The 21630-nt window shown below is 41.9% G+C and overlaps 1 protein-coding gene across 19 annotated transcripts in view; it reads left to right on the top strand.

The window, feature by feature from the left end:
• Positions 1-685: 685 nt before the first annotated feature.
• Positions 686-21630, top strand: part of LOC129865730 (adhesion G protein-coupled receptor L3-like) — a 306636-nt gene continuing 285691 nt past the window's right edge. For all 19 annotated transcript variants that reach the window (XM_055938713.1, XM_055938710.1, XM_055938701.1 and 16 more), the window contains exon 1: positions 686-1294. The gene's annotated coding sequence lies outside the window, so the exon portion shown is untranslated. The remainder of the gene's footprint in view (positions 1295-21630) is intronic.

Genomic DNA, 21630 nt, shown 5'->3' with positions numbered 1-21630 from the left:
GGTCAGCTCACTAACTGCAGAAACCATTTGCATCTGGGGTGCATAGCAAGCAGTGCCGGCTAAAGATAACGATTCATCTTTTCAAATGCAAGCCCCGTTGAAAAATGTACCACTGTCTGCACTAGTTCAAGGTGTACCAGTATACTTAATATGAATGTGCGTCACTATCAAAGTCTACACATCATTGATATTCAAACATGTGTATGTAAAAGAAAGACTGCTATTGGTGATTGATTTGGAAACCATTCATCAATTCATAATCTGAATCTTTACATTTTCGAGATTGGAAACATTCACAGTCACACAATTTCAAGCAATCTTAAAACGGTGTATTAGCCTACAGCTTTATAAAGGTGCAAACTAAGAATTTGACAGGTTTATACCGATCAGTAGATGCCTACGGTGTTGCTAGCAGTTGACAATTGCCTCGTTTCCACAGCCTTACCAAGTAGTTTTAGGACGCACTTAGTCTGGTAAGGCCGTCTGTTACACATAAATATTTTCCTGACAAAATGTAATATGACTTTGACATGAGTAATTTAAGCATGATACAGGTAGAGGCGGCGTAGGTAGTTGGGTTGCATTTTTATCCCATCTTTACTGCTAGGTGGAGCCCGAGTATATGTTGTGAGCGTCAATCCAGATCCGAGTTTTGCCTCTCGCCGTTCTCGCATTCTACCTTGAGTCGAGTCAAGACCGCATTTCTCTCAGGCAGTGCTCCGAATTTGGTTTGTCATGCGCCGAGAGCTCAGCTTTGGAAACAATTTCTCGAGTTCTTTGCCGTGGACCTTTTCTAACAAGAGGCTAAATACATTATTTTGGATACTCTTTTTTTTGTTTTTGTTGGCATAACATGTTACGCCTTTGAGCTTTTTCTTTAGGACATGATGTAGCCTAGCTACTGCACAAAAGAGGACGTGTGTCACTGTTGAGGGATTGACATCTAGATAGAACGGGCTCCTTGTGTAGGCTTTCTCCCGCAATATCATCAGTAGCCTATAGGCTACACGGATCATACTACAGACATTTCCAGCTCTTCTATTAACTTACCGGACTCGTGAAAGAATAGGCTATAGCCTTAACGGAGTTATTCGAAATAATTATTGGGAATCGCGTTCTTTTCCCTCGATCATCTGAGTAGATTGAAATCTGCATGGTTTTCAGTGCGCAAGTACGATAGCCTATCCATTGGGGAAAGACAATATTGTGTGAGCAATTTTATGACTTACACTTTCAATGGGATGACTACTTGAAGGGTATAATCGTTTTCACCGGTATCATCTTCTAAAACACGGTAAGAATATTCTACTAAAATGTAGACTATATGATTTTAGCTTCATCTGCATCTATATTTTGATGCGCATATGCACTTCAATTAGGCTACCTGCAGTTTCTCATATATCCAATATTTGCGACAACGCTGAGTGTTCAATGCAATGTGTAGGCTAGTGATGTTATATGCTAGGCTGTATCCCCCCCCCAAAAAATGGTGCTAGACTTAGACTTTTAAATAAACTTGTCGGCATTATTTATTGGCTATGCAGTTTGCAATGAATTGCTTAGTCAGGATATCGATACTTTTTGGTGTCTGTTGCGGTGATTAACGAGCGTCACTTAATTAAAGACAATAGACATTTTTCAATGAGCGCGTCCGTCCTGCTCTAGCCAAACACGAGAACCTATGCTTACATTTCAAATAGTTTGGTGCATCATGGTTTATTGTGAAGGGAATGGTTGGAACTATGCTCGTGCAAGGTGCGTTTCTCCATTCATTACCTTTCTTTCAGAGCATGTTGAAAGGATGTGCACCGATTTTTACATTGCGCAAAAGCAATGTGAAGTTGGATGATGAATGTATTGCAATGAATTAAGTTTGTGTTGGATACACTGCAAAACCGTTCAGGTATTCCCGTACATGCCATGTCTGCTTGAAACAGGGGTTGTATACAATAAGATGTTCAAGGGAAAATGGATGGAGTTTATAGGCAAATTTCCTGCATTTGGAATTCTGACAATTTTTAGTGCCACCATGCAAGTTAAAGGGGAAAAACTGACGCAGTAACAGAGCAGTGGGGCACTTCTGCATCTCACCAGAAAGGAACTGTAGGCTTATGAGCAACCAGAATTGGTTACATTTATGTTGATCATCTCATTCCAAAGAATGCATGTTGGGCTAATTTATATATTTATTTATCAAACATCACTTGCACAAAGAGCATAGGTTATATGTTGTGTTACATTGCTATAACATTATGCATTTCAACTCATGTAGTGATGGATTTTACATTGTGATTCCCGAGGTAGGCCTATCAACAACAGCTCTGAACACCTCTGCCTACCTCTGCCTTACTACCATGAAGCTTACATGCTTCTATAGGCTCTTGTCTGGAAATTGCTGGTGTTGGACAAACACTGTAGATACGCTTTGATTCGTGCATATTAAATCTAAACTGGCAGCGGTAGCTAGGCTAACATTTTGATCAGAACTTTTCTTAACCCTCCACAGCAGTGATCTTAGTTGTCTTTTGTCTCATTTCAATATGTTTTGTTATTTTGTCCGCAATGCCATTTTGAATTTGAAATGGAATGGACTATCAGGAGTGACTGGCTATTGTGCGACATAAAACATTCCAATTAGGATCCGAGTCGGTAACATTCCTTTATTTTGAATCCGTCCCATCAGATAACAGTACCGTAGATCGTTTGTGCGTTATTTCCCAGCCATTCTACCCAGGGCTAGGCCTACTAGCGCACAATCTCTTTGTCGCTGACTCTGTCTCATCATCTGTGAAGTGCTCCCAAGGCGGTGACACGTGATTACAGCAATATCGTCAATGTGGTGGGTGTACGGTAAACATGCCCACAACAAAACTAACACAGCCATCTACCTCAGACGGCGAAGACCTTGACATTCTCCCCCAAGAGGAATAACGAGAGGACAGTTGAAGCTTTCTGTCTAATTGGATGTCAACCTGTAGTTTACTTTCAATGTATCTTGTCTTTGCTTATCCAATGCCATGTCGTTCTTCATAATATTTGCTCCACAGCTGTGGACAAAGTGTCCCAATGGCGGAATGTCTGACGGATTTTACTTTTGACTATATTGAGAGATGCTGACCTTGATTTACCTCTTATTGTGGTGCCGCCCCATTGCAGTGCATTCTGGATGTCTGGCCTAATTCATTTTAGCCAACCGCTTATGCAGTAAAGTCAACATGTCTGGAAAATTGATAATCCTGTCAGTAGCCACAGTTTCTCTGTCTGTAAACTGCCTTTTATTGCCAAAAAAAAGGAAATTAGGGAGTCACACAGCACCCCAGAGCTGGTACTTCGATTCTTTATTTAACTAGGCAAGTCAGTAAAGAACAAATTCTTATTTTACAATACCGGGCTACCCTGGGCCAATTGTGCGCTGCCCTATGAGACTCAGAATCATGTCCGGTTGTGATACAGCCTGGGATCGAACCAGGGTCTCGTGACACTTCTAGCATTGAGATGCAGTGCCTTAGACCACTGCGCCACTCAGAAGCCCTTACCTGTGTGAAAACAATCAGTGGTACCCTATGGACATTACTGCTTTAGGTGTTCTAAGGCTTAGTGGGTGGTTTTTCACTAAACCAAACTTGATCTATTCGTTCTGGGCTGGAATTCAATCAAACTGGTACATATAAATAAAGGAAAGGGAGCGTTTTTGGGCAGTTAGCTAAAACACATTGATTTGATCAATCTAGGCCTAAAATAATCAAATTTGGAAGTAATTATTTAATTGGGTTTAATAAGCAGTTATTTGAATCAACGGTGCGGTGGATGGTTATCAATGTTTAATTCTAACCAGGTGGTCCCACCCATGTTTACAAGCCAGGCAGATAGCTACCTACTGAGAGCCTAATGTTTTAGTGAACAGCTGTTGTAAACAGGATATGCAGCTGACAAGGTCCCGCAATGATGTTGCTCGAACAACAAAGGTTTAACAAAGACATCATAAAACCTTCGAAGGCCTATGTGCTTTGTAAGCAAAGTCATACAATTAAGTTGTAATGATATAACCAGTACTTACATCTATCTGATGCATTGCCAAATGCTAAATACCCTTTTACTGTTTAGTATGACATTTGCTTATGAATGGTTTGTGAAGCATTATACAGGTCCTTAATAAAGGGTTATAGTACCTTTTTTATGAATGGTTTACCCTTCAGGATGGCTGTTTTCCCTCGTCTTTATTGTCTTTCGTTTTGTGGTCTTGACAAAGATGGTTTTACTGAGACGTTTCTCTAACAACTACGCAACAACTGGTTATCTCTCTTAACCCGCATGATGTGTGTGTGTGTATAGGTTGGAACGGCTCTTGCCAGCTCCACTTGGAGGTCTTTATTCTGCATTGTCTCTCTGGACAGAGCCTCTGTGTTTTTATATTGCTCTCATGATGTAAGCCCTCCCCTCTATTTGTTGCCTCACATTCCCGCGAATGGCGTCAATTTTTAATGATATGGGTAAATTTGGTGTCCTCAGTGAACTTTGGTTTCACCAAAACCAATCCTGACTACTTCCACATGGGCTGCCATTGCATTTCGTCCTCTGACGCAATCTCATTTTGTGGGCTGTTTTTCCATTTTCTTTTTCTCCCTTTTTCCAAATGCACTGTCTTAGTTCTCAGTGAGTGTATTTGCGTTTTCATAAAGTCTATTTGATTAATGTGATTTGTTCTTTCATTTTGAACATGAATACGCAGCAGGTGGAATCACATTTGCCATTATAGTATGAATCGAGACATGAGCTCTTCAATTCTCTTCATCGATTGAACTGTATAGGATATGACTTAATAGCTGCTCTGTTGTAAATTAAGGCTTTTGCTGGAGTTAAAAAGTACTGTCCTTGTATCGATTTGAATAGCCTACAAAGGCTAGAGGCTACTAGGCTATGGAGGGTATTTAGATGTCTGTAAATTGTGGCGCTCACACTTTCACGGTCTCACTCTAATCTCCCTCTTGCTACAGACTAGGCCTTAATTATTTTCAGAGCTCAAATTAGTTGATAGCTTTAGGATGAGAGGTTGTGATTTATCTGAATATGAGTCGTCTTTGAACAAAATCAATGGACACGTCCTGTACATCACATTCAGCCCTAAGACAACATTGCTGCTTGAGGTACAGTAAGGGAAGCTATTAAGGGGGAGTGTTGAAGTGGTTTGATCACTAACTGGTGGAATATCACCTCAATCTATTTTCCTTTGCCTGTTTGGGTGCGGGACATGGCTCATGTAACAGTATATGCATCTTATTGCTCAGGTACATGTACAAACTGGTTTCGGGGGTGAAATTCATATTCATCTCGGCGCCTGCATGTACGATCATCTGTTCTTCAATCAAAAGCCATTTGTTCATTGTGGCTTCTGCACCGACTGCCTTCTGTCTCCATGTACATTGTGTTTAATGAGGGAAATTAGTTTCTTTATAGAAGCCAGAAAAACAATTACAGGAAGAGAGGCGAAGCCAGCAGCACCTGGTAATTGTGTTTTTTGCCCCCCTCCCCTTCAATGCTTCCCTGACAAACCAAAATAACACTTAGGTCACACCAAATGTGGCTTGGAATTTTCAACCAATTTGGTCATTGCCAAAATTGGTGTTGGAATAGATTTTTGGGTTGCTGGATGGCATGAGGGGGTAAATGTATGATTGTCAAAATTGACCTTGGATCCCTACGGATTGCCGCATGCAGCTGGCGGTTGCATTGTTAGACATTTGTGATTCTACCTAGAATAAAGGCTTTAGAAATGCTAGCGTAGCATCGATCATATTGCCTGACAACTCAATGAGTTCTGCTGCTGCTCCATCGTTCGTTACATACTGTAGTCTGAGACGGCCATCGTTGAAGTTGTTTGTGGTGATGTCAAAATGAGGGGTGTTGTACAAAGTCATCAGCGATGAGATCATCTCTAACCAATCAGAGTATCGAAACCAATGACACATTTTTGAAATGCAGTTTGACCTACGTGTGTCCTGGCTCTGGTCCAACACATTGGTTTCTGGGACCAATCAGAACGGTTAGAATGTTTGTGTTCTAGAAATCGTCGGAGGTATTCAGATCTAGACTCATTGCGGAGAAGAAACTAAGGTCCGTGGCATTTGGCCGAAGCAAGGAGTTTGGGTAGCCAGGCAATCAATCATGTCCTTTATGGGTACAAATAGCCAGGCTTGGCTAAATCCTTGCATACAACCAGGTAGAATGACAGATGCCAAGGAAACAACAGTTAGGCTACCTGCCCGACTCTCTTACGCACACACACACACACTCATGTAGGCCAAAAAGGCCCCTGCTGTTAGTGTGAGGGCCTTGGCTCTCTGGGGTCTCCAGGACAGGAGTGATCATGCTGTTAAGGTGAGACAAGCCGGTCTGCCAGGACTCGTCTGTGGCAGGAATGTGACAGAAGAAGAAAAGAGTGGCAGAAAAGAAAAGAACCATGGCCGTGGAAAGTAAAGGTCCTTTGAGGCACGTCTCTCTCAACACTTTCAGTGTCCTGGGCTACAAAGAGCTCGGACAGAAAGGTTGGGGTGAAAAGCTTTCACAAACTGTCAACAAAAGGAAAGTCCGGTAGAAAATGAGGCAGTATTGAGGTGTCCAGAGCATTGTGGTGGATCCTTCCTCGATTGACATGTTTGAAAGATAGGGTCGTGCAATTGGATGCTTGATGCTGCAGCTCGGAAAAAGGGATGACCTCGAAGTGTTTGAGTGTTTTAAAAGAAAAGGCCTAGAGGAAACACCATGGACACGATACAGAACATAAGAGCCATTAAGGCCAAGGTTTGCTTTCAGGAAGTGACAAAAGGCATATTTGAGGCCCGTAGCCGTGGCTCTATATATCGAAGGCGGGCGATTTGCAGGGTCAGAGTAGTGAGATGACAGGGGTTATTGTGGTACAAGTTAAGTGCTTCTGCATCAGCGTTTGGCACCACACAAAAGATGGAACTGGAAAGGTTTTGAGCTCTTAAGGGTTTCTGAGTGGTTTAAAACACAAGCACACACAGACAGACGGACAGACACATACATTTGGTGCCCTATGAGTCACGTAGTGTTATTTTTTTATTTTCTATTGTCAGACTGAGGAGAATAATGCGGTGTGTGGCAATGTGAGTGTGATAGAAGACATGCATTCATCCCACCATCCCTCTCATTTGCTAACCCATCCATTATCCTCAAATAACCCCATTCTTCTCCCTTATGACAGGGATTATCAAATTCATTCCAGCACCTTTCTCTTTGCTGAGTTTGCCCCCAAATGCGGTTGGGAAGAGGGTACGAGGGTAGGGTCTAGGGCTGGCACAATTTACCGTGTAACGATGGTTATGGTTGAAGACCATAAAAATGAAATCAGTTTCTGCGGTAACGTGGAATCTTAACGTGGAATCTTAACAACGTGATGAAACTTTGTTGCTCCTTGCTGAAACAAGCAAGGTTTTCAGTTGCCTAAGCAACACCCTCCTCCCTGCAGCAGCACACATAGAACTAGAATGACTGGAAATGTGCTTGGAACCTCTAACCCTGTCAATTTGACTGGTAAACTAATGGGTACACTCGCAGTGGCTGCCTGGTATAGTGATGCAATCATTTCCTTAGTAATCTAGAATGTTCATTCAAATTGTTAAAGTGATGTAGCTCATGCAATGGAATATATTTTTTGTAGTGTCAGTTGACCTGATCAACAAATCACAGCTCGTATTGGTGTACATTTCCGGCTTTTACTTACTGCTTTGCTCCTGTGGGTACACTTGCAATGGCCGACAGTCCACTATTATGCCATCATTGATTTGAATCTGGATGCCCATTCTATTCATTATATTTCTATGGCAGCACATGTAGTCAGGAGGAGAGAATTTGCGTCTTAAAATTAGAACGATAGTTAACGGTGACCGCGGTCATTTGGCTGGCAAATAACTGTCATCCAAAATTACGCGTCCATCACAGCCCTAGTAGGGGCCGATGATCGACCGCTTTTAGGCGGGATGGAGTTGTGGGGGATTTCATGCCCATAAGTTTGCAGTGTTTTAAAAGAGCAGCTTATGAATTGTCATAGTCATGGAATTGTCATAGCTGCTTCCAGTAGGCTTGTCATTCAAACAATGCACTGGAAACTTATGGGTTGAGTCAGAGGCAGAGAGAAAATTAGGGAATGTGACCATCATGGAACATAAAATCACTCTAAATCAACTTGGCCCCCGTTGATTAGATGACTGCTACAATGAAACCCGTTATGCTGTTGCGGTCCATCCAATAAAGACGGGAAATGATACACATAAAAATAGCCCGTCGGCCATCTTTCCCGAGTTCCGGTGCCACGTCACATTAATTCAAGTAATTTATGCATTCAATTTGAATAAAAGCCTACGAGGGTGGCATGTCAGCGAGGGCAGAGCTCGACCCGTGTGGCGTGCGCTTGGCCCCAGCATGACCAATTATGTACCCCCCCCCCCCACCCAGTCAAATTTCTTTGCTCGTTGACTTTCCCTGAGCCTGCAGTTTTTCAATAATCTGCTACCTCCCTTCCACCTTCAATTTGCCACTTAACTTGTCCCTGGGGGGGTCAAAACAGTTAGTCTGAGCAGCGTTACAATTTACAACTCAAACCTCACACCAGATATCTCAGACTCTGAATGTGATGTATTTGCTTTGTAGTTTCGAGTGCCGCCGCCTTCACAAATGGACATGCTTCCTTAATCCCTTCAGATGGAAAGGAAATACAATTCAGAGCTGTCGTCGTCTATTTAATTGTTGTTCATAGGCCTACTGTAACTGACAATAGCAGATGGATTTATGGAATAGGAATAGAAGCTTGACGTGATGAGTGTTGCTGTAGATTTATTGAGTGTGACCTTTTACCTACAGTAGTGTCTTAGAAGAGCCCTCCTTTTGATTAAATAGGGTGACCTTTTAGGGTTTCTATTGATGTACACTATATATACTTATATATATGTGGACACCCCTTCAAATGAGTTGATTAGGCTATTTCAGCCACAGCCGTTGCTGACAGGTGTATAAAATTGAGCACACAGCCATGTGTCTCCGTAGACAAACATTGGAAGTAGAATGGCCTTACTAAAGAGCTCAGTGACTTCAAACGTGGCACCGTCATAGGATTCCACCTTTCCATCAAGTCAATTTGTAAAATGTCTGCCCTGCTAGAGCTGCCCCGGTCAACTGCAAGTGCTGTTATTGTGAAGTGGAAACATGTAGGAGCAACAACGGTTCAGCCGCAAAGTGATAAGCCACACAAGTTTACAGAACGAGACTGCCGGGTGCTGAAGCACGTAGTGTGTAAAAAATAAATAATAATCTGTCCTCGGTTGCAACACTCACTATCGGGTTCCAAACTGCCTCTTTAAGCAACGTCAGCACAAGAACTGTTCGTCGGTACCTTCATGAAATTGGTTTCCATGAACGAGCAGCCGCACACAAGCCTAAGATCCCCATGTGCAATGCCAAGCGTCAGCTGGAGGGGTGTAAAGCTCGCTGCCATTGGACTCTGGAGCAGTGGGAATACCTTCTCTCGAGTGATGAGTCACGCTTCACCATCTGGCAGTCTGACGGACAAATCTGGGTTTGGCGGATGCCAGGAGAACACTACCTGTACCAATGCATAGTGCCAAATGTAAAGTTTGGTGGGGAGGAATAATGGTCTGGGGCTGTTTTTCATGTTTCGGGCTAGTCCCCTTAGTTCCAGTGAAGTGGGAACTTAACGCTACAGCATACAATGACTTTCTAGACAATTCTGTGCTTCCGACTTTGTGGAAACAGTTTGCGGAATGTCTTTTCCTGTTTCAGCACGACAATGCCTCCGTGCACAAAGCGAGGTCCATACAGAAATGGTTTGTCGATCGGTGTGGAAGAACTTGACTGGCCTGCTCAGAGCCCTGACATCAACCCCATTGAACACCTTCGGGATGAATTGAAACGCCGACTGCGAACCAGGCCTAATCGCTCAACATCAACCTCACTAATGCTCTTGTGGCTGAATGGAAGCAACATTAGTGGAAAGCCTTCCCAGAAGAGCGGAGGCTCTTATAGAAGCAAAGGGGGGACCAACTCCATATCAATGCCCATGATTTTGCAATGAGATGTTCGAAGAGCAGATGACCAAAAGTATGTGGACATCTAGTGTATCCTGGAATAGGTAAATTCATCTGAAGTGATGGTGTCATTCGGAGTAATCAAATGTTAGTTACGAAGGTGTAAAACCCACTAGAAGGACTAGTACACGAGCAACTTCTTTTCTCACCAGTTATACGTTTATTGTATGGCATTATTGAACAATGTGTAGAACTGTACGTGTATGTGATATGTGATATACACAATTATATTCAGTTACCATATGAAAGAAACTTGCTAGTTCCATTGGTTTATTAAAATCAGTCCACTTTGATTCACCTAGTCCTCCCACAACAGGAATTAATCAAATCAGAAGGTTTAAGTTTGGTAGTTATTTCTGTATGTGCGACCTGACGTGTGAGTGTGAAAAAGATTGATGTGAAATAATTTATATGCTGGCTATAATTCCTGAAATGTCGATTTAGCATTTGAAGGAATCCTAGCGTCTCTTATGATCCTCCTGGTGTTAAAAGGCACCCAGAAGCTATTAAACTGACATAGTCCAACGAAGCCCCAGTACATCAACCTCTTTACTACTCTGTAAAGTGTGATCCATTTGTCTATATGTATTTTACAATGTGACACGTTTTCTGAGGAGAAGATTGATATTGAAGCTTTGCTAGGTTTGGAGTTTTATTTCCTTAACTAGATGTGGTGGGGATGCAAACAAAACAGGGCTTTTTCTGCTAAATGGAGGGACTTGGGTTAATTTATGGCCTGTTTGGAAGGCAGGTTTGGGTCTGAATCCGTAATGAGCAAGTGCACCTCCAGTCGCATACAAATGAATGACGACGACAGTTCGTATTTATGCCTCCCAAACCATGGAGACCTCCCGATCTGACCACTAATTGCCGTTTAAAAAGGCTTTAGTTCCATGCACCATATCATAAATATCAATGTATAGTTCCTATACCGTACAATGATGGACAATGCCAAATGTGTCACATGCCTAAGGAATACAGATGGCACCCATCAAGTTATCGCAAAGGTTTTCAGATGATAAATGTCTTAATTGCGTCCCAAATGGCACCCTACACCTTGGGTTTCCAACCACACCTGCACGTTTATTTTTTATTTTAAAATACATGTTTTATCTGTAAAAAAAATGGCACCCTACTCCCTATATACTGATTTTGACCATGGACCATAGGGTTCTGCACCATGGAGGACAGCTAGCTACTGTTCTCCTCGGTACATCGACCTCAATACAAAACCTAGGAGGCTCATGGTTCTCACCCCCTTCCACAGACTTCCACAGTAATTATGACAACTTTCAGAGGACGTCCTCAAACCTATCAGAGCTCTTGCAGCCTTAACTGACATGTTGTCCACCCAATCAAAAGATCAGAGAATTAATCTAGTACTGAAAGCATAAGCTACAGCTAGCTAGCACTGCAGTGCATAAAATGTGGTGAGTAGTTGAATCAAAGGGAGAGCAAGATAACAGTTTTGAATAAATTAATTTCAGAGAGTGAGAGGGAGAACACCTGAGGCTTAGCTAAGGTCAACCACAACAGAGCTTAGAATATCAGAATCATGTAGCTCTGACAGATCGAGTGAGTGCCATATTTGGTTGTATTTTTGATTGTATTATTATTTTTTAACGTTCAGTTAGCTTGCGAATGCAGCTAGATATTTTGGCCTACTCAAACACCCAGCTCAAACAGAGAGGGATTGTATATTAGCGATCTGGATATGGCTATCCAACGCTGGAACTCTCAAGTCAAGGTAAGCTTTTGGTTTTATTCATGTATTGCCACCGGGGCCCGCTGGTCTAACTGCTTTCTGACTACACTGTGCTATGTGATTGTAGCGGATTTCCTTACGCGTTAGTGAACTAGAACTAATAGAACTATGACAGGACAACTATGTAGGCGGTTATGATATGAAGGTTTGGCTTGGAAAGGTTTTTTTGCCTGGTCACAGACAGCTGATGTGTTGTGCATTGAAGTTCACGGAAAAGGGGAGAGAAGGAGAGCGCTTAGTTGCGAGAATTGTATGTATACATACATACATACATACATACATACATACATACATACATACATACATACATACATACATACATACATACATACATACATACATACATACATACATACATACAGTTGAAGTCAGAAGTTTACATACACCTTAGCCAAATACATTTCAACTCAGTTTTTCACAATTCTTGACATTTAATCCTCGTAAAAATTCCCTGTCTTAGGTCAGTTAGGATCACCACTTTATTTTAAGAATGTGAAATGTCAGAATAATAGTAGAGTGATTTATTTCAGCTTTTATTTCTCCATCACATTCCCAGTGGGGCAGAAGTTTACATACACTCAATTAGTATTTGGTAGCATTGCCTTTAAATTGTTTAACTTGGGTCAAATGTTTCGGGTAAACATATCTGAATTTGTCCAATAGATTCTGTAATTTGCAAGTGTTGGATTAAGGATTACACCCTAGACCAGATACATGCAGGCAAGAGTGTGCAAGGTGGTATTGAATGGGTCTGTGACCTTAATTACTCAATTCTCTTGACCTTTGCGCCTATGTTGTAAACGTTCATTAATAGGCTAGGTTGTAGCAACCTCATGATGGGTACATGGAAAATTTGAGTATCATGTAGTAGGCTAAACCTATAGATGTGACATTGAGCTGGAATATGAATGATAGCCATCCAATATGCTGTAATATACATTTTTATTTTATTTCACCTTTATTTAACCAGGTAGGCAAGTTGAGAACAAGTTCTCATTTACAATTGCGACCTGGCCAAGATAAAGCAAAGCAGTTCGACACATACAACAACACAGAGTTACACATGGAATAAACAAACATACAGGTAATAACACAGTAGAAAAATAAGTCTATATACAATGTGAGAAAATTATGTGAGATAAGGGAGGTAAAGGCAAAAAAAGGCCATGGTGGCGAGGTAAATACAATATAGCAAGTAAAACACTGGAATGGTAGATTTGCAGTGGAAGAATGTGCAAAGTAGAAATAGAAATAATGGGGTGCAAAGGAGTAAAATAAATAAATAAATACAGTAGGGGAAGGGGTAGTTGTTTGGGCTAAATTATAGATGGGCTATGTACAGGTGCAGTAATCTGTGAGCTGCTCTGACAGCTGGTGCTGAAAGCTAGTGAGGGAGATAACTGTTTCCAGTTCCAGAGATTTTTGTAGTTCGTTCAAGTCATTGGCAGCAGAGAACTGGAAGGAGATGCGGCCAAAGGAGGAATTGGCTTTGGGGGTGACCAGAGAGATATACCTGCTGGAGCGCGTGCTACAGGTGGGTGCTGCTATGGTGACCAGCGAGCTAAGGGGGGACTTTACCTAGCGGGGTCTTGTAGATGACCTGGAGCCGTAAGGCCATGCTAATAAAAAAATCTTAAATGGCACCGACTGCCAATGATTCACATCCATTTTCACATTTTGTTGCTACAGCCTGAATTTTAAAGTGGATTAAAGTTAGATGTTTTTGTCTCTGGCCTACACACAATACCCCATAATGTCAGTGGATATTTTATATATATATATCTTTACAAATGAATACATTTAAAGCCGAAATGTCTTGATTCAAGTATTCAACCTCTTTGTTATGACAAGCCTAAATAAGTTCAGGAGAAAAAACGTGCTCAACAAGTCTCATAATAAATTGCATGGATTCACTCTGTGTGCAATAATAGGGGTTACCATGATTTTTGTATTTAATGAATACCTCATCTCTCTAACCCACACATACATATAGCTTTATGGTCATTCAGTATAGCATTGATTTTCAAACACAGATTAAACCACAAAGACCAGGGAGGTTTTCCAATTCCTCGGAAAGAAGGGCACCTGTTGGTAGATGGGGTAAGAAGAAAAGCAGACATTGAATATCCCTTTGAGCATGGTGAAGTTATTAATTACACTTTGGATGGTGTATCAAATAACCAGTCACTACAAAGATAGAGGCATCCTTAACTCAGTTGCCGGAGAGAAAGGAAACCGCTCAGGGATTTCACCATGAGACCAATGGTGACTTGAAAACAGTTACATGGCTGTGATAAGAAATAACTGAGGATGGATCAATAACATTGTAGTTATACCACAATACCAACTTAATTGACATAGTGAAAAGGAAGCATGTATAGAATAAAAAATATTCCAAAATATGCATCCTGTTTGCAACAAGGCACTAAAGTAAAACTGCAAAAAATGTGGCAACGAAATAAACTTTATGTACTGTATACAAAGCCTTATGTTTGGGGCAAATCCAACATTACACTGAGTACCACGCTTCATGTTTTCAAATAGGTGAAGTGAATAGGGGAAAGATATTCCGCATGCTTGCCACACTGAACAAAAATATAAACGCGACATGTAAAGTGTTGGTTTCATGAGCTGAAATAAAAGATCTCAATAATGTATTTTTCTCAAATTTTGTGCACAAATTAGTTTACATCCCTGATAGTGAACATTTCTCCTTTGCCAAGATAATCCATCCACCTGAAAGTTGTGGCATGTCAAGTAGCTGATTTAAACAGCATGATCATTACACAGGTGCACCTTGTGCTGGGGACAATAGCAAGACACTCTAAAATGTGTAGTTCTGTCACACAATACAATTCCACAGATGTCTTAAGTTTTGTCTGAGCGTGCAATTGTCATGGTCACTGCAGGAATGTCCACCAGAGCTGTTGCCAGAGAATTGAATGTTCATTTCTCTACCGTATGCCGCCCCAGAGATACCGTGACGAGATCCCAAGGCCCATTGTCGTGACATTCATCCGCCGCCATCACCTCATGTTTCAGCGTAATGTGCAGCCCCATGTCGCAATGATCTGTACACATTTCCTGGAAGCTGAAAAATGTCCCAGTTCTTCGATGGCCTGCATACTCACCAGACATCTGACACCCATTGAGCATGTTTGGGATACTCTTGATTGGCATGTACGACATCGTGTTGTAGTTTCTGCCAATATCCAGTAACTTCGCACAGCGATTGAAGAGAAGTGTGACAACATTCCACAGGCCACAACAGCCTGATGAACTGTAACTCAGTAAAATCATTGAAATTGTTGCATGTCGTGTTTTATATTTTTGTTCAGCATAATAGGAAAAGCGGAAGACCCTATAAATACTCTACCTTCCATGCTGATGAGTGAGCAAGGAACCGATGTGAATTATGAGTTTACTAAATGACAAAGTGACAAACCATTCAGACCATCCTTACTGATTTGAACTATTGTAACTACATTACAATCCAGGTGTGCAAAGCTCTTAGACTCACAACTGTTATCTCTGTCAAAGATGATTTCTAATATATCTACTACAGGGGTTTAATACTTGAATCCAGGTGAAATCTATGATCCTTTATTGATGTCACTTGTTAAATCCACTTAATCAGTGTAGTTGAAGGGGAGGAGACAGTCCCAGGCTAAAGAAGGATTTTGAAGCCTTGAGTCATGGTTTGTGTATGTGTGCAATTCAGAGGGTGAATGGGCCAGACAAAATGTTTAATTGCCCTTTGAACAGTGTATGTTAGTAGGTGCCAGGCACACCGGTTTGTGTCAAGAGCTACAACACTGCTGGATTTTTCACTCTCAACAGTTTCCCGTATCAAGAATGGTCCACCACCCAAAGGACATCAACATGGGCAGCAATTGGAGGGAACTCAGTATTAGGAAGGTGTTTCAAATGTTTGGTAAACGCAGTGTATTAGTGTTTTTATATATATATGTTTTTACAAATGTTCAAATTTTTCTCCCTCTTTGACAGAGTATTTTGTGTAAGTCATTGTCAAAAAAGAAATTCATTTTAATCCCACATTGTACTATAACAAAATGTGGAAACGTAAAGGGGTGTGAATACTTTCTGAAGGCACTGTACAGTGCATTCGGGAAAGTGTTCACACCCCTTCCCTTGTTTCACATTTTGTTACGTTACAACCTTATTCTAAAATGGATTAAATAAAAACACTCCTCATCAATCTACATACAATACCCCATAATGATAAAGCGAAAAGTTTTGTTCCCTCAAATTTATAAAATGTTGAAAACCGATGCCCTATTTACATAAGAATTCAGACCTTTTGCTATGAGACTCGAAATTGAACTCAGGTGCATCCTGTTTCCATTGATCATCCTTGAGAGGTTTCTACAACTTGATTGGAGTTCACCTGTGGTAAATTAAATTGATTGGACATGATTTGGAAAGGTACACACCTGTCTAAATAATGTCCCACAGTTGACTGAATGTCAGAGCAAAATCCAAGCCATGAGGTCAAAGGAATTGTTCCGAGAGTTCCGAGACAGGATTCTGACGAGGCACAGATCTGGGGAAGGGTACCAAAACATTTATGCGGAATTGAAGGTGCCCAAGAATACAGTGGTCTCCATCATTCTTAAATGGAAGAAGTTTGGAACCACCAAGCCTCTTTCTAGAGCTGGCCACCCGGCTAAACTGAGGAATCGGAGAAGGGCCTTGGTCACCTCCCTAACCAAGAACCCGATGGTCACTCTCATAGAGCTCCAGAGTTCCTCTGTGGAGATGTGAGAACCTTCTAGAAGCACAACCATTTCTGCAGCATTCCACCAATCAGGCCTTTATGGTACAGTGGCCAGACGGAAGCCACTCCTCAGTAAAAGACACATGACAGCCTACTTGGAGGTTGCCAAAAGGCAGCTAAAAGACTCTGACCATGAGAAACAAGATGATCTGGTTTGATGAAGCCAAGATTGATCTCTTTGGCCTGAATGTCAAGCGTCACGTTTGGAGGAAACCTGGCACCATCCCTACGGTGAAGCATGGTGGTGGCAGCATCATGCTGTGGGTATGTTTTTCAGCAGTAGGGACTGGGAGACTAGGATCGGAGGAAAGGAACAGAGCAAAGTACAGAGATCCTTGATGAAAACCTGCTCCAGAGCCCTCAGGACCTCAGACTGGGGTGAAGGTTCACCTTCCAACAGGACAACAACCCTAAGCACACAGCCAAGATAATGCAATAGTGGCTTCGGGGCAAGTCTCTGAATGTCCTTGAGTGGCCCAGTCAGAGCCCGGAATTGAATCCAATCGAACATCTCTGGAGAGACCTGAAAATAGCTGTGCAGTGATGCTCCCAATCCAACCTGACAGAGCTTGAGAGGATCTGCAGAGAAGAATGGGAGAAACTCCCCAAATACAGGTGTGCCAAGCTTTTAGCATCATACCCAAGAAGACTCTAGGCTGTAATCGCCGCCCAAGGTACTTCAACAAAGTACTCAGTAAAAGGTCTGAATACTTATGTGAATGTAATATTTCAGTTTAAATTTGTTTATAAATTTAACAAATGTCAATTGTTTCTGCTTTGTCATCATGGGGTATTGTGTGTATATTGAGAGGGGAAAACGTAATACATTTTAGAATAAGGCTGTAATGTAACAATGTGGAAAAAATCAAGGGGTCTGAATACTTTCTGAATGCACTGTATTTGCATGTGGAAATGTTACAAAATGCATATTTGAGTCAGGAGAACAGTACAATGTATGAATTGCCATTTGTCAGTCCATTTTTGAGGCGATAATCCACAATGTAGTGTCATAACCAGAAGTAAACACTTGTATAATGCGTAATATCTTTTTGCAAGACTACAATGTCCTCAAAAGCCACATGCCATTATCGTCAGACCATTCGGCCAAAATGCATTGAGGTGAGCCACCTAGGTTTTGTTAGGCTAATGTTCAGAGTAAAAACCAAATAAGCTTCTGCTGTGTTATTGTACCGGAAAATCCAATATAAAGAGCTCCATTTGAGCAAAAGCCCATCTGCCATATGATCTGAGGGCTTCCAATACTACATTCAGCATAAAATGGCATATGACGGTGTTGATAAATAAAGTCCTTTACACTTCTGTCTTTTTCCTCCGATATCTAAAAGGTAATGATGAATGGAAGCATTTCTATCAAGCCCAATAGGCCGTAGTACAATTCCTGTTATGAATTATGCATATACAGTACAATATTGAGTGGAAGGCTCCTTTTTTAATTAGTAGAATGCACATTTCCAATACATTCAAGGGGGCTCAATCCATTCGCTTGATCAGAATCTGATCTCGAGTGAATCTTTAAAAAATATATTTCACTATCTCCAGCTACACTTGTCTGAGCCCAAATAGATTTCAATAGTGATAGGATTGGATATAAACTGAGCGGGACAGACTGCCTTATCCAGGAGGCTCCTTGCAGCAGTCACTCACTTACATTGATACATGCGATTGGCCCATGAGAGTAGTGATGTCGGCTATTCCAGTCCCACCCACTGTGTGCCTGCAATCATCCCTTGAACCAGGATCATAGTCATTAAGGCACACTGTAAGAATAAAAAATGAGCAGTTATTATTGGACAGGGTCAGGTAGTCCCTCCCTGTTTCAGTCTGTTTTCTAACATTTTGTGTCTAATGAAAATTACCCAGGTTTGTATATAAGGAAAGGTTCCCCTTTCAGTTTGTGGTGCTGCGGAGCCAACTGGCTAAATAATCTTGCCTGCCAGACCTTTCTCACCTTTCGATGTGGAGATTCCTGGATTAACGCAGCGACCTGCTGGAGCAAAACGTTTTTTTTTAAAGTGACCCGTTTTTGTCTTACCTTGAACTTTATTGACTGCCTAAAAGCCGACGTCTGAAAAGCGCTTAAGCAGGGTAGTTCTTCTTCCTCTGTCATTTGAAAAGGGTAGCTGTTGACGTTGACATTGACAATGCAGACCCCCCCTGCCCCCCCCTGTCGTGCTCTTTTCATACGTATTTTGACACTCGCGCCTACGTGTGTGTGTGTCATTCATAAGAGTGCAGGCAGGGTTGCCAGGTCTCGCAAAAATGTCCACTCAAAACCTGCACGAAAAGGCCTGAAAACTAGCTCAATTAGTTGTTTTTCAGAGCAGGAGTTGCCACATGTATACAATAAACCCTTTCCCCCCCAACGTTATCGAGCCAATAAAGAAGTAATATCAACGTAACTTGTAACGACATTAGAAGCCACATTCTGTTTAAATCAAAATAATATTTCTTGTGAACTATGACGTAATAAACATTTGAAAAGGTAATTTGCCCTTTATTAAACTCGCCAGATCATTTTACATCAATTGATGTGGATTTTAACTCGTTTGACTGCTATGATTAAGCAATAATGCATGACGCAACACGCAGTGCCTGGATACAGCCGTTAGCCGTGGCGTGTGTATATATCCCAAACCAGATGTTAAGACTACAGGCCGTTATAAATGGTCAATTTTTGTGAGATTGACTTGTCATTTCTATAGGTATAATCTGGGTTTATGATTGTTATTCAACTTTGGTTTGCAGGTATTCTGTAGGCCTACGTCTTATTTCAGATAGTCTACAGTAGCCTAGGCAAGCTGTAAACTGAGCGATTTAGCAGCTTGCTTAGTTCAAATCAACAGACTAATTTATTCAACATGAATAGCTTGGCGATTTTCTATGGTAATTGCTTGTGTTTCCCAATAGCCGACTGGAATAGGCTACTAAAGATGGGGTTGTACTTTCAATCACTGAATTAAATATGAATATGTATGTGAAGTGAATATGCTTGTCAACAGCAGCCAGTGTTTTTATATTTGTTTTAACGTGTAGCTTAATCTGACTGATTTACGTCAATTTAATGTGTAATGAGAACTGATCGGCAATTGTGAAAGAGTTTTGATAACTTCCAATTTAATTAACTGAACATGGCCATTTAATAATAGCATAATAACACAAGGCTACTACAACAGCAATACACTGAAGTTATAGGCCACTCCAGGTAGACTACATAAGTGGCACATTGATTTGCAATGACTCCAGTGATATAGTAATGTCAACATATTTCTTGTATACAACTGTACAGTAGCCTACAATGGCATATAAATGAACGGGCTACTTGATGGCCAACAAATGTTAATAAATGCAAATGTTATTCTCCACATTTAATGTCAGTTTCATTGAGCACTTTTCCCCATAACAGAAGCATGTGAGGGAGTTCCATAACTTACATTTCAAATTCCCTCTCATGCATAATAACAAGTTAAATAGACTACCTACAACTGGTAAAACGCTGTCACGATGTGAACGTGCTCCTCTGTCTCCTCTCACTCACGTGACTCAGCCAATGGTGGACTAGGCTGCAGTGCTCTCTCAACACACACGCCCACCCCTTCGGCCCTACTCACTCACTCACTCACTCACTCACTCACTCACTCACTCACTCACTCAGCAACAGCCTGCCTCATTGCCTGATAGTCAGCAGCAGCAGGTCACAGTGAAATAGAAAAGTTTTTTGTTTATGCCATGGCGGCCACAGAGCAACTTAGAAGTAGGCCAAAAACCTGCGACCAATACATTGTCACCCACGACATTGTTATCAAAGTAGCCTAATTTGCTGGAAAACCGCAGATATGGCAACCCTGAGTGCAGGAACTTGAAAGGCGGCTAGAGAGGGATCATGCAAATCATGTATACCACCTGTCTCCTGTCATAATAAAAGAAAGCGTTGCCACATAAAACGGATAGGTCAACCTGGACTTGGGGATAGACGTGAGGTAGTGTGTTCGTGACGAGGCAATCCGTGATGGGCACGGAGTGACCCAGGTGTCCAGCCGCGTCTCTGTCAGCCGTGACAGGTAGAGAGGTAGCTCAGTTAGGCTGTCATCGCTCCCCCTGGCCTCTCCCGCGGTGCCGAGCTGCCGCCTGCCTGTTGGTGGCAACGTTGGGATTTCGTGGGAGCCGCAGACTGTAATCAGTCATTATGTCAGCAGCGCCCCCAGGAGCCCCGCTCCGGCTCATTCAGCCAAATAATAAGCAGCCGATAACTGTGATGGCGCGCAGGCAGGGGCCCCGTAGGGTGAGGAGCTGGAAAAGGGGGCCTTTTCCACTCGCCCTTGTACACAGCTATCACCTTCAGTCAAGGGCTGGAGCAGGCTTTCATAGACCCCCAGCAGCCTCTCTTCTCACGGTCAGAGGGCCACACGCTCTTCTGGCTGGGGCTAACATGGAACGTGTGTCTGTGTGGCTTGCTCTGTCTCTGTCTGTTCACGTCTCCAGGTTTTCTGATTAATTCAATATTTCTTTACAGATCTGTAGGAATGATGTTGATGTGTTATGGATGAGGAGGATTAAACCACAAAGAACCCCTACCTTAGGTTGACACAGTGGTGTAGAAGCCTGCATTTCCTGGTATTCCCTACATTGGATAAACCTGATGATGGTTTCACCTGAAAATATGATCTGGCTTCCAACGTTGTAACAGACCCTGTTTGTTCACCAAACATTTAAGCGTTTGCCAAAAAATGCTATATTAAATCTGCGTATCAAGTGGTAGCTTTCCTCTATCATTCTTAAACCAGACGATGGCTTTGTGCCGAATGGCACCGTATTCCCTATATAGTGCACTACTATTGACTAGGGCTCACCCACAAGGTCCAAGGATGGCCATGGGGCTGAGAGAAAAATGTGCAGTTTTATAAAGATAATTTCCTATTTTATTTATATAT

The sequence above is a fragment of the Salvelinus fontinalis genome, chromosome 11, assembly GCF_029448725.1.
Source record: "Salvelinus fontinalis isolate EN_2023a chromosome 11, ASM2944872v1, whole genome shotgun sequence".
Taxonomy (NCBI): Eukaryota; Metazoa; Chordata; class Actinopteri; order Salmoniformes; family Salmonidae; genus Salvelinus; species Salvelinus fontinalis.
The sequence above is the reverse complement of the archived record's forward strand: the minus strand, read 5'-3'. Positions and strand labels throughout refer to the sequence as shown.